The sequence below is a fragment of the Equus quagga genome, chromosome 1 (assembly GCF_021613505.1).
Source record: "Equus quagga isolate Etosha38 chromosome 1, UCLA_HA_Equagga_1.0, whole genome shotgun sequence".
NCBI lineage: Eukaryota > Metazoa > Chordata > Mammalia > Perissodactyla > Equidae > Equus > Equus quagga.
In genome coordinates, this window is record NC_060267.1 from 120,869,346 (window position 1) to 120,883,853 (window position 14,508).

Consider the following 14,508-nt stretch of genomic DNA (forward strand, 5'->3'; position numbering starts at 1 on the left):
TGAAGGACATTCTCTTAGCTGCTGAGAAGGTTGGCTACTGACAGGTCACAGCTCAGGCCCCCTCCAGGAACTCTCCTCTGACAATCCTGCTTCTTCCACTTCCCAACAGGTATTGATCCCAAGAGCAGCACCCAATAAACTTCCTGCATGCTAATCTCTGTGTCAGAGTCTGCTTACCCAGGAAACCAGCGGGCAGTGATGTCAAAAATAACAACTAAGGGGCCAGCCCCGTGGCACTGCGATTAAGTGCGCATGTTCTGCTTCGGCAGCTCGGGATTCGCGGGTTCGGATCCTGGGTGCGGACATGGCACCACTTGGCAAGCCATGCTGTGGTAGGCGTCCCACATATAAAGTAGAGGAAGATGGGCACGGATGTTAGCTCAGGGCCAGGCTTCCTCAGCAAAAAGAGGAGGATTGGCAGTAGTTAGCTCAGGGCTAATCTTCCTCAAAAAAAAAAAAATAACTAAGTCAAAATTATAGAGTCTGTCTTTCATGGCACACCACAAGGAGTTCCATGCAGGATTTTCTTGAGTTTCTTGATATTATTCACAGAAACTGGCACAACCAAAAGCAGAGCCTTCGAGCCAAGCTTCTTCCCCAGCAGATTGGCAGCCAAGCACGTGACTATGTTTCCAGGACACGGAAAGAGAGTGAATGGAAGAAAGTCTAGTATGGATGTGTGAACTGAGTGAGTCTACACACTTCAGGCACGGGCCAGCTCTGAGGTGGGATGACACAACTGTGGTAGTGGATTCTGGGCTGCACCAGGCAACTTTCTGAATGATGTCAGGCTGCAAACAGCTGCGAACAACCAGCTGTATTTGTTATAATGAAGTAGAGAGTGCAGTTTCTTCCTACCCCCTTTGAAGCAAAGCTGCTTGCTGCATCAGATTACGTGCATTATCAGATTGCGATAATGAGCTCTGAGTTAAACGAGACAGTGGCTACATTGTGTTGTGCTTATCACAGCATTGAACAACTTGATGCCAACGTCTTAGGACAGGCTCAAGTAGGAAAATAAAACGGGTTCCTATTTAGATTTCACCTTCCTAACTTCTTTTGCCTACCCCTCAGAGTTTACACTTCCACCTTCTCTTCTCTCTCCCTCATCTCCCTCCAATCTTGTTTCGTATCTAACTTAGGGGTCAGCAAACTACAGCCCGCGGGCCCAATCCAGCCAGCTGCCTATTTTTTAACAGTCCTCAAACTAGGAGCTGTTTTAAATACTTGTACTGTAAATGGTTATATAAGTACCTATATAATGGCATCAGTTTTGCTTCTTTGCCTGCCAAGCCTGAAATGTTATGATCTGGGTCTTCAAAAGAAAGTTTGTTGACCCCTGGTCTAGCTCACAAACCGGCATTCATGGAGTGGAAAGGTTACAAGTGAATGTCCATTTTCATTTACAATAAATTTTTAATATATCTGACAAGGATTAGGGGATATGCACAGATAGGTGTTGATGCGATCAAGATGAAATCTTGTCTTATACTGAGGCCTCACCAAGCCTCCCTTTCAGAGCTCGTTCAGATTCAATGTCTTTTCTCAGGATTCATGAGCTTCTAATGGTTCTAGAGCAGATACTGTCTTTCTATTCATCCATTTGGCAAATTGTGTTGAGTGCTAAGTATAGACGGCCCGGGCCCTGTGACAGAGGATGGGTATACTTAAATGAATAAAATACATACATCCAGGGCCTTGTGGAGAATGCAATCCAGTCAACCTGTGCAGAAAGCCCAGATGTATCTGGTCCTGAAAGGATGGTCTGTGAACTAGCAGCATCAGCATCACCTGGGAACTTGTTAAAAATGCAAATTCTCAGGCCCCACACTAGACCTACTGAATCAGAAATTTGAAGGCAGCCTTCTGTGTTTTTGCCAGACTTCCAGGTGATTCTGCTGCATGCTCAAGTTTGAGAACCACTGAGCTAAACTAATAAGGTTTGTGCTGGGCTAGAGGTGTTATGAACCAAGTTTTAGGAATGTAATTAGCTCTTTACAACAGCCATGTTAGAAAGCATTTTAGCCGCCTTACTATCCTATGTAATTATTTGTTTTTACTAAAGTTTTAGGAAATAAATACTAAAAGCACACCACAGAATTTATAGGTTGCTTAATATGTGCCGAACACTGAGCTAGGCACTGCAGTGAATGTAAAGGAAATAAAGATGGCCTGATGCCTCGCTGCCCTTCCAGTGAAGAAGAAAATGAACCCATAGCATCAGCATCATTATATAACAGGGATCGGCAAACATCTTCTGTGAAGGTCCAGATAGTAAATATTTTAGGCTTTGTGGGCCAAATAGTGTCTGTCATGACTGTTCAACTTTGCCATTGTCACACAAAAATGGCATGTCTACAGATGACATATAAATGAACGGGCACAGCTGTGTTCCAATAAATCTTTATTTACAAAAACAGGCAGCAGGCCCATGGGTTATAGTTTGCCAGTTCCTGTTAAATACCATCAAATACTATATGCCGTTATACATGATGCCATAAACCATCCTGTATGGTGTCATTATATATTTTATCCCATTCAGACTTTTTACACAATTCTCCCTGCAATTTTCTCATATCTGATCAGCTAACTTTGCTCTTCCAAAATTCTGTTAATATCCTGTTTGTTCAAAAATTGTTCAGAGCAGTAACCTTCAGATACAGTCTTGCTTCCACAAGTGAATATATTCTACTTGTTTTTTATCACAGTATTAACTACTGTGACAAACAAAATTCCTGAAGTTAATATTATTCTTTTAAAAATTAGAAACCAAGGCTTAAAGAAGTTAAGCAAATTGTTGAAGTTCATGCAAATAATAAATTTCAGAACCAAGGCTCAAACTGGTTTTTCTGGCACCAAAGCTCAGACCTTTAGCCATTACTGAGTACTGGCTCCCTATGCACTGAATAGCCAGTATGTGTTTAATGTCTAGCCAGAAACTGGGTTCAGGACGCAAACGCAACATTTATGCTTGACTGGCTGTTTCTCTTCTTGACTCTGTCCTATAACTGTGATCTCAGTTTCAGGGCAATTAATAGCCTTAAGTCTCAGGACAGTCATACTTATGTTACAGGTGGGTTATAATCCAAAACTCTGAGTGCAATACTAGTAGTGTAATTCTAGAATAGTAAACATTCTTTACCAGCTCAGTCTCTAAAACACGATCCTTTGCAATATGGTCTTGCAGTTAGTTATCCAGGAACTAACTCTCCCTGTGACCATTAACAAGTCTTTGCCTTCCTTGGACGTTATTTTTTGCATCTGAAACTAAAGGTCTTAGTCTATATATTATCAATAATCCTCTCTTTGAATTCAAAATTCTAATTCTATATCAACATGACATTCTTCCTCCAAGTTTTCCACCCTGATAGGGACAATCCCATGTGTTTTTCCACAGTTACAGAATGCACATTTCTTCTGTTGATACATATGTTAAACCAAATGTCCAACTTTGTAAGATTTACAACCTTAAAAAATTAAGAAAAGAATTGTTTCCAAATGTGAAGGAGAAATGAATACCTATGGCCGTCATTATTTCTAAAGAAATTGTCAACAAAGCCATATGATAAGATTTTCAGGGAGTTCACCTGTGATATTCTGAAAATAGGAAGGGAAACTGAAAGTTGACAAAATAACGCATGTTAAATATGAGAATATAAGAAGATCTGTACAGATGGGAACATAAGTGAACAAGCACCCAGATGCATGTTTTCAGGTCACACAAACAGCCACTGAAAATAGATCAGAAAGCACCAAATCCTGACTGGGACGTGTTTGAAAGAGCAGAATTTAAATTCAACCTCAGTGGGAGAGAAAAAAAAGACTCAACGCCATCCTATTTTCCTAATAAGATATAGCTCTGACATGTTGATCATTTAGAAAATGAGAGGAGCCTAGCCAAAGGAGAGAAACATGGCTTTGGGCAAAGACATCACCAAAGAAAGGGTTCCAGACTTTCCCGAGGATTCTTCGGTTCAACCTATGCCTGCTTCAGATGAATTGTTTTTCACTTTTTTCATGAAGCTCCATTTATTTAATTTAAAGGATAGCATTATTTTCTTAGGTTATGTTCTTCCTCTTTTGTTGTTGTTGCAAAAGTTCCTTTCTTTTAGATGAAATGATGAAAGTGAAGGATAGTTGGTTTAGCTTTCCTCTTTATTGTCTTCACTTAGCAAGATGGAAGTAAAGTTTGTGAACTTTCTATTAGTTCCATCAAAAATAATTGAAATGATTTGAGTTCATGAAAGACTAAGAGCTCTGACTTGTCATGTGACACTTGGGTGCTGTCACTTTGTGGATCCTCATAATAGCTTCATCGTTGAGGGCCTATTTGAATCAAGCACTTTGCATTTGTTATTTATAATTGCCCCCAAATCATGCAGGACATGCATTACCATTCATGCTTTACAAATGAGGATGCTGAAGTTCATGGAAGTTAAAGGACCAGCCCAAGGTGAAACAGTTATGAAAATGGCAGTCCCACATCAAGGAAACACAAATTAAAATAACAATGAGATACTAATACACACCTACCAGAGTGGCCAAAATCCAGACCACTGACAACACCAAATGCTGGTGAGGATGTGGAGCAACAGGAACTCTCCTTCATTGCTGGTGGGAGCGCAAAATGGAATAAGCCACTCTGCAAGACAATTTGGCAGTTTCTTACAAAACTAAACATACGCTTAACATCCAATCCAGCAATCATGCTCATTGGTATTTACCCAAAGGAGCTAAAAACCTAAGCCACAATAACCTGCACACAGATGTTTATAGCAGCTTTATTCATAACTGCCAGAACTAGGAAGCAAATAAGATGTCCTTCAGTAGGTAAATGGATAAATAAGCTCTGGTACAGCCATACAATGGAATATTTTTCAGCGCTAAAAAGAAATGAGCTACTAAGCCATAGAAAGACATAGATGAAGCTTAAAAGCATATTACTAAGTGAAAGAAGCCAATCTGAAAAGGCTATATACTGTATGATTATGGAAAAAGTAAAACTGTAGAGACAGTAAGAACACCAGTGGTTGCCAGGGTCTGGTGGGGAGAAAGATAAATAAGTATAACACACAGGATTTTTAGGGCAGTTAAAATATTCCGTATGATATTATAATGATAGATACATGTCATTATACATTTGTCCAAACCCATAGAATGTACAACATCAAGAGTTAACCGGAATGTAAACAATGGACCTTGGGCGATAATGATGTGTCAATGTAGGATCATCAATTGTAACAAATATACCACTCTGGTAGAGGCTGTTGATCATGGGGGAGGCTATGCATGTGTGGAGACAGTGGGTATATGGGAAATCTCTGTACCTTTCCCTCAATTTTGGTGTGAACAAAACTGCTCTAAAATCATAAAATATACTTTTTTAAAAATGGCTGTCCCCAACAACTCTGTCCTTTCTCACAGGCCATATTTGATCACAAATGACAGAAATCTCAGTGGCAGACTATTGAAAATTGGCAAAACTCATTTTTAACTTCAAAGGAACACAAATGGCAATCGACAGATATACAGTACACTCACCCTCACCAGTAACCTCCATGACTCAAATGTTAACATTTCCCCCCAACAGCAAAGAAGTCGTAAGTAATTTCAAATGTTTATGTGTCTTAATGTGGCTCAATCTATCAGAACGCTCCATAGCATTTTGGATAGACTTCATTTTGGAAGACTTAGAGAAACAGTTGGCAGCATTTTGTGCATTTCATTTTAATTTAGAGGGGGGACATTTGGGATCTGCAATTAAAAAGAGGTTTGGCTGTGATGAACAGATGTAATTCACAATTTAAACTCATTTGAGGAAAATAACAACAGTCACATTTGCCAGGGGGAAAATGGGATGAACAACAATGGTGGGGGGGCACTGGCAGTGGGGGCAGGCGAAGAGGACCAGCTTGTTGATAGTACTACAGATTAAAATGAAAAGGGCAGGGCAAGCATCCAGGGACAATCATTTGACATTTTATGAAGTAGAATGGAGACTTTGCTTAGCAATACTTTTAAAGAGATTCATTCAAGAAGCTTTGATGATGATAGCCTGTGTACAGCTACAACCTAATGATGGGTGGAGCAATGAAAAAGAAGATATTTCACATTGAATTGTTAAGTTAAGAATGTGAGCTGGAGCCCCAAGTGACATGAAATATGTGGAACCAGTGATCCTAAAGGAAGTCCCTCCTTTCTGTCCTTTCACAGGAGAAAACAGAATTTCATGGCTTGAGATTTTAAATCCTGGGAAAATTATAAATGGCTGGGGTTACTCAGTGAGTCACTCTGGGTTTGCAAAACTAGTAATTACCCAATGAGTGGTTTTCAAGAAAGCCTATGTCCTTGTAAGGCATACTGCAACATTCTCTCTCTGAAAAATCCTCTTGGGTTGCAAGTGAAAGAGACAGTAACAAAAATGTGGTTTTCTTCCATGCTTTTGGGCCATGAAAAGGAGAATAAGATTGTTTCATTTCCTACATGATGAATTCCAGCGATGGCTCAATGTTTTGAGTTTTCACTCAATCGATAAATAAACATGGAGGGGAGGATAGTTTCGAATATCAAACTATATTTTGCTTCTTGGGAAGAAGTTGGTTTTCCCCATCTGCAGCCCTTCTACCGTGAAGATTAGGTCAGAAACTGAGGCAGATGGACCCAGGAAAGGAGAAAAATATGACATGAGACCAAAGCTTTCCATGAGGGAAACTGGGAAGCCCTTGCAGAGCCTACAGGAGGAGTCTTGGGGGAGAGAAGAAAAAGAGGGCAAGATTCCAGACCCTTGTGTTTTCCCAGCCTTGTCTGGTAGATATCACCTTAGGACACCAAGGTACCAGGTGAAACAAGCTAGACAGAGGTAAAGCCAGAATTAACGACTTTCACCCCAAATACCAGAATGATATGGGAGTTCCCCAAAAGGGCCAGAGAAGTGGGAGACAAGAATCCAGAGCAAGCCATATATGCAATTAAAACCTTTCGAGTAACCACATTTTAAAAAGTAAAAGGAAACAGATAAAATTAATTTTAATAATATAGCTTATTTAACCCCATTGATAAAAATATTATCATTTTGATATGTAATTAATATGAAGATATTAATCAGATATTTTACATCTCTGAAATCCAGTGGGTATTTCACTGGATTTCATTTACAGCACATGTCCATTCAGGCCAGCCTCATTTCAGAGGCTCAACAGCCATATGTATTGGATAGCACAGATCTAGAATAAATTGAGTTTAAATCTTAGGGTGTTTTAAACCAGAAGAAACCAACTGACTTTGACGGGACAATTCTGTTTGCTTATTTTTCTGCTACAAATCTGGAACAATGGTTAAAGAGAAAGGAGAGATCGGTATCAGGAAGTTTTTAAAAGTCTTTGGATTATTTAATTTGTTTATTGGATTCTTCTGAGAAGGCACATAGAAAATCTGACCCTATTACACAGAAGTCTATGGAGCGTCTGCCATGTCAGAGAGACTGGATGGGATTGTGGGAAGGCAGCGATGAATAAGGCACTGAATTGCTCATGACGCTCGGGGGTGGGCCCATAACAAAACATAAAGACATAATACAAATAGAGACAAAAAAGCAACAGTGTGGGAACCAGGGAATGCAGTAATTAATTTTTCTGTATTCCCCTAGGCCATAAGCTCCATGAGGCCTGGAACCACATCTGTCTTGTTCGCCACTTTCTCAACAGGCCCTGACATAGGGCTCAAGAAAACTTTAAGTGAATAAGCAGTGAGTGAGTGATTACTGGTTAGAAAGAAGCAGATGAGGAAAAGCCTCACATTTGACATTTCTGTTTGAACTTGCTTTCGAGGAAATAACTGGTCTTCACCTGCAAGAGAAGAACGCTTGAGACCAAAAGATCTGAACGTCATGGGAGGTAAATATTTAGGGCACATTCAGTCAATGATATTTGATCTTATGAGGCAGGAGTATAGGTGGGGACAGAAGATGAGATGGGAAAGGTAGATTGGGGCCAGCTGGTAAGAAATGTGGAAGGCTTTTTAAGAATTATTTGCAGGATTAGTCCATCGTAGCCACCTGCTGACAGCACTACAGTGTGGTAAAAATTCCTGCAATGCTAAAACAGACTTTAGCAGCGTATTGATCTCCTGTTTTTACCGTTTGCAGAAAGCAATCAACCATCACACATCCAAATGGTGTAAGTGACGGTATACATTCTTTAGAGTCTACTGTACATTGCTATAGAATTTTCCTCATCTCAGGTAACTTTTTTTTCCTTCACGAATAAAGTTACTGTGAGAACAATATAAGCAGGGAATAAAATGAAAATGTACTGGGTTACATTTCACCCCAAAATAATAGAATGAGGTTGTTTAAATGGGGAGAGGAGTGGCAATATTTGCTCACTGTTATCATCAAACCTCCCTTCAAGGATTTCTTATTTACTGAAATAATATCAAACACACCATCCAAATGGTGATATTAATGCATAAATCCCAGGAATACATCTGGAAATGTTTGTGCTATAAAAAAATAGAATGTTCCTGACTAATATGGTACTTTATAAATTCAATGTGCATATAGCATATAGCAATAGCAAGTTTAGAGAGTGACAATAAACAAAACAAAAGAAGGAGGGGAGAGGATAGTTTATGAAGCTTATAAAGGCATTTATTCCAGCATTTGGGTAATCGGAAATCTGATTATAGCCAACACAATTTGGGTGTATGTTAAAAGAGAGATGGTGCAGTGTGACAGTTAATAAAATGAACATTAGCGTCAGATGAGCAAAGGTTCCAGTACTGGCTGCTTTTCTTGCTAGAAAGTGACTTACCTTTCTGTAAAATGAAATGATGAAAATAGCATCTAATTCTGAGGGTTGTTACGAACATTAGGTGAGATATTAAAGACATGCCTGACACATGGTAGGAGCTCAATAAATGATAGCTACTGCTTTATCATTTGTTCATTGAGCATTTATTGGGTAGCTATTATAGGCTAGGGTCTAGAAGTTCATAGGTAAAAACACCTGACTTGAAAAAGTTCACTATCTAATCTAAGAAATATTTTCTATAAAACACCATGCATCATTATACAGGCTTAGAATCTATGTTCCGTAAAGTCATGGAAATGTTTTTCTCATTCTGTTTCACATAGCCCAGGGCTCCTCAACATCAGCTCAGCTGACATTTAGGCTAGATAACTGTTGTGGAGGGCTATCCCGGGCATTGTAGGATGTTTAGCTACATCTTTGGCCTCTACCCACAAGATGCCAGTAGCATTTCCCTGTTGTGACAACCAACTATGTCTCCAGACATTACCCAATGTCCCCTGGGGGGCAAAATCCTAGGTTGAAAACCCCTGGCATAGCCTGATGGTGAATGTGTTGCCAAGTCTTCAAAAGTAGGTAAGCGTAACTGACAGAACTGAAAATAGAAAATATTTTATCATCTAAGTTAGGGTTTTTAATTCTTACTTGTTAAGGAGTTATTGTCTAAATAAGCTGGCACAGCTAAAGTTTTATCTAGTTACCAAATCCTGACTCGGCATCTCCAAATTTGGTGGCATGGTGTCATCTGAGTCTTGCCCCTCTTCTGTATTCTGACAGCCTCTTTCCCAATCGAAGTCCCTCCCATCTCTCATCAGAGCCCTTGTATGATCTGAGCTAATCTTGGAGCCTCTTTTCTCTCCCCACTCATCCTACACATGGTAAGTAGATCGATCTCTCCAAACACAGCTCTAATTATATACCTTCCTCTTTGAAAACCTACCCCTGTTCTGGCCAGCAATTTGTAACTATTCATTGGCAGCAATAGGGTGGCCAATTTGTCCCATTTTGCTTGGGTCTTCCCCCGTTTTAGCATTGAAAAACTGAGGGAACCTCTGTCCAGGCAAACTAGGGTGATGAGTCACCCACAGCAGTCAGCACAGTTTATTTCCAGACAGTTTGGTGGAACTCCAGAATGTACATAACAGAGAGGAAGCTTGGGTTCACACTCAGGTGGGAGCAGTTTGTCATAACTTTATTTTTATTATTTTTAAAATAATTTAGCTTAATTTTGACTTCTCTCATTGTTCTGACTGTCCCTCATATTTCTAGGAGGAAAGAAACCCTCAGTCTATGCTGTGACCAACCGCACACTTCCAGGGTTGAGCACAGAGATGAGATCCTAAGCAGAGCCAACAGACTGAGAGGCAGAGGGGCTTCCCTGGTCCTCAGTCATGCATGGGTCCCCGGAAGTGGCTGCTGAGTCCCCCCGTCCCTGTCTACCTGGCCCTTTCCAGGGCAGAGGCTCTCTGCTGCTTCTGTGTCATGTCTGCTATAAAGAGCTATTGTTCTGAGGCCTTACTACCCTCCAGATGGGAGGAATTCAGGGGCCTCCTAAGCCTTTGCTTCGGTCCCTCTCCTCACCCCCAATCTGGACGAATCCCTTCATCTTAGGGGGTGGGAAGAGGAAATTGTAGTCTCCCCCTTGATTCTTTAGCATATTCTGGTATACCTGTAAATTTTTTTTGAATTGTGGTAACATTGGTTTATAACATTGTATAAATTTTGGGTGCACATCGTAATACATTTCAAATTCTGTGTAGATTATGTCATGTTTACCACCCAAAGACTAATTACAATCCATCACCACACACATGTGCCTAATCACTCCTTTTGCCCTCTCCACTTTTCCCCTTCCCCTCTGGGAACCACCAATCCAATCTCTGTTGCTATGTGTTTGTTTGTCATTGTTTTTATCTTCTACTTATGAGTGAGATCATATGGTATTTGACTTTCTCTCTCTGACTTATTTCACTTAGCATAACAGCCTCAAGGTCCATCCATTTGTTACAAATGGCCATATTTTATCCTTTTTTATGGCTGAGTGGTATTCCATTGTGTATATACACCACATCTTAATCCATTCATCCCTTGATGGGCACCTAGGTTGCTTGCAATTCTTGGCTATTGTGAATAATGCCACAATGAGCATAGGGGTGCATGTATCTTTACACATTCGTGTTTTCATGTTCTTTGGATAAATACCCAGCAGTAGGACAGCTGGATCCTATGGTAGTTCTCGTCTCAATTTTTTGAAGAATCTGCATACTGCTTTCCATAGTGGCTTCACCAGTTTGCACTCCCACCAGCAGTGTATGAGGGTTCCCTTTTCTCCACATCCTCTCCAATACTTGTTATTTCCTGTCTTATTAATTACAGCCATTCTGATGGGCGTGAGATGATATCTCATTGTAGTTTTGATTTGCATTTCCCTGATAATTCGTGATGTTCAACGTCTTTCCATATGCCTGTTGGCCATCTGTATATCTTCTTTGGGGAAATGTCTGTTCAGATCTTTTGCCCATTTTTTAATTGGGTTGTTAGTTTTTTTGTTGTTGAGATGTATGAGTTCTTTATATATTTTGGATATTCGCCCCTTATCAGCTATATGATTTGCAAATATCTTCTCCCAATTGTTGGGTTGTCTTTTCGTTTTATTTATGATTTCCTTTGCTGTACAGAAGCTTTTTAGCGGATGTAGTCCTATTTGTTTATTTTTTCTATTGTTTCCCTTGCCCAGTAAGACATGGTACTTGAAAATACGCTGCTAAGACTGGTGTCGAAGAACATACAGCCTATGTTTTATTCTAGAAGTTTCATGGTTTCAGGCCTTGCATTCAAGTCTTCAATCCATTTTGAGTTAATTTTTGTGTATGGTGTAAGATAATGGTCCACTTTCATTCTTTTGTGTGTGGCTATCCAGTTTTCCCTACACCTTAGTGTGTGTGAGGAAGATTCGCCCTGAGCTAAGATCTGTGCCCATCTTCTTCTGTTTTGTGTGTGGGATGCCTCCACAGCATGGCTGACAAGTAGAGTAGGTCCACACCAGGATCTAACCCTGTGAACCCAGGCCACTGAAGCAGAGCGTGGGGAACTTTACCCACCTGGCCACGGGGCTGGCCCCATCAACACCATTGACTGAAGAGACTTCCCTTTCTCCATTGTATGTTCCTGGCTCCTTTGTTGAAAATTACCTGTCCATAGATGTGTGGGTTTATTTCTGGGCTCTCAATTCTGTTCCATTGATCTGTGTGTCTGTTTTTGTGCCAGTACCATGCTGTTTTGGTTACTATGGCTTTGTAGTGTATTTCGAAATCAGGGAGTGTGATACCTTCAGCTTTGTTCTTTCTCCTCAGGATTCCTTTGACTATTCAGGATCTTTTGTTGTTCCATATAAATTTTAGGAGTCTTTGTTCTATTTTTGTGAAAAAGGTCATTGGAACTTTGATAGGGATTGTATGGAATCTGTGGTATGGACATTTTATCTATGTTAACTCTTTCAATCTGAGAGCACAGAATATCTTTCCATTTCTTTGTGTCTTCTTCGATTTCTTTCAACAATGTTTCATAGTTTTCAGTGTATAGGTCTTTCACCTCCTTGCTTAAGTTTATTCCTACAGTACACCTGTAAATTTTGTTCTTTTCAATTTTCTGCCACTTTCTTCACCCAATTCTTTCAAAGCTTAGTCCAGAGTCATAAACAGGTGGCGCTTGAGCTCACTACGGCCCATGGTCAAGCTTTGTGTGCCTTGCACAGTGTTTTTGTTTATTTGTTTATGTATTTGTCTGTTTAAGTTTGAATTTGAATCCTTTAAAAGAGAAAAGTGCTCTCCAGTTTACTACAGACCTCACTATTCCTGGGTTCTCCTGCACCCAGGCCAGCTGACTTGTTTACATTACCTGCCTGATGCTTCTAGGCATTGTGAGTTTCCAATGCCTGGCCGCCATCATGGAAAAACAAAATAGGCAATGAGCATACAGCAAACTCCTACTGGAATGGACGGAAGTGCGGAGAAGAAAAGTAACATAGATTCATGTCTCAAAATACTGTCTTAGCCATGTATGAAAAGAAAAAGCAAAGGTGCTACAGTTGAGGTGTAGACAGGATGTCCAGAGCCCTGACACTCAGCCTCCCAAGTTTAAAAACCACGAGTCTGCTGAATGAAGACAAATCTTTACAATTACATTCTAGCCTGCTCATCATGTGACAGACGTTTCCTTTTGTAGTTCTCTCTCCCTCTCAGCCTCAACAATCAAACTCACTTGCTCTTCTGTACATCTGCCCTGCTCGCTTTGTCCTTAGTGATTTAGCTCGTTATGTTTCCTCTATCCCTGAATGTCCTTCCTACTGATTTCTAGTCAGAAGCTTAATTATCCTTCAAGTAAGAGCTTGAACTTTATCTTCTTATGCTTGTACAAAAGCTCCTTGCCACCTTTTCAGGTTTGTCCTCCTCTAGCCCATTAGCTGTAGGAATTAACCAAGAATCCTAGGTCCTCTCCCTCTATGCCCCTCCGTGGATAATCTCATCCCTGGTCCCCGCCTCAACGATGACTTTTATGCAGATGGCCCACATATATATTTCTAGCCCAGTAAGGACCATATATTGAATTGCCTTTTTGACATCTCTTTTTTGCATATCTCAAAGCACCTCAAGAGCAACATGACTTAACTAACAATCTTTCTCTACTAAACTTGAGCTCCTTTTCAGTGATGGCTGCAACCAGCCGTCCTGTTAGCAAACCAGAAATCTAGGAAGCACCTTTCTCTCTTACACTCCGTATGTAAACCATCACAGATGTGGCTTTTCTAAGAGGGGGTTCAACCTGATCAAGCCCATTCAAAATGGTCTTTCCGACTATGTGTGTGTCTGGTAAATTGTTGGCATTTTGGTTTCCTTCTTCAGGGTTTTTCGAAAGCATCATTCATCAGTTCTGGGGCAGTGAAAGTTTGAATTTCAGAATCGATCAGGCTGAGAAGGAAAGTGCCTTAACTGGAATCATTTCCCAGGATAAATGTCACTATGGGAAGACCTGTATGAGTAGCCCACCCATTATTCCAGGTCCCCACCACTGTGAACCCAGCTGTATCAGTCTACTCCTGAGAACAGAACCAACAAGATGTATATAGTCATACATCATATTTATAAATTTTTTTTTTATTATAAGGAATTGGCTCACATGATTATGGAGGCTGAGAAGTCCAAGATCTGCAGTGTGCCAGTTGGAGACCCAGGAGAGCTGACGAATTAGTTCCAGTTCCAGTTCAAGGGCTGGAGAAGGATAAGAACGGACGGTATAAGTTCCAGTTCAAGTCTGAATTCGAAGGTAGGAGAAGACTGATGTCTCAGCTCCAAGAGAGTCAGGCAGAGATGCACATTTCTTTCTTACTTAACCTTTGTTCTATTCAGGCCTTCGGTGGATTGGATGAGGCCCACCCACACTGGGGAGAGCAATCTGCTTTACTCAGTCTACTGATGCAAATGCTAATCTCATCTAGAAATAGCCTCACTGACACACCAAGAAATAACGTTTAACCAAATTCTGAGCATCCCATGGCCCAGTCAAGTTGACACGTAAAATTAACCATCACTCAAGCTAAACTTTGCCATTTCCCTTCTTACCTGGCCTGACCTTGCTAATTCATCAGCTTAAACCCTCATCCCACACTGAGTCCAGGTGCACTAAAGGAGCTTGCATCCCTTCT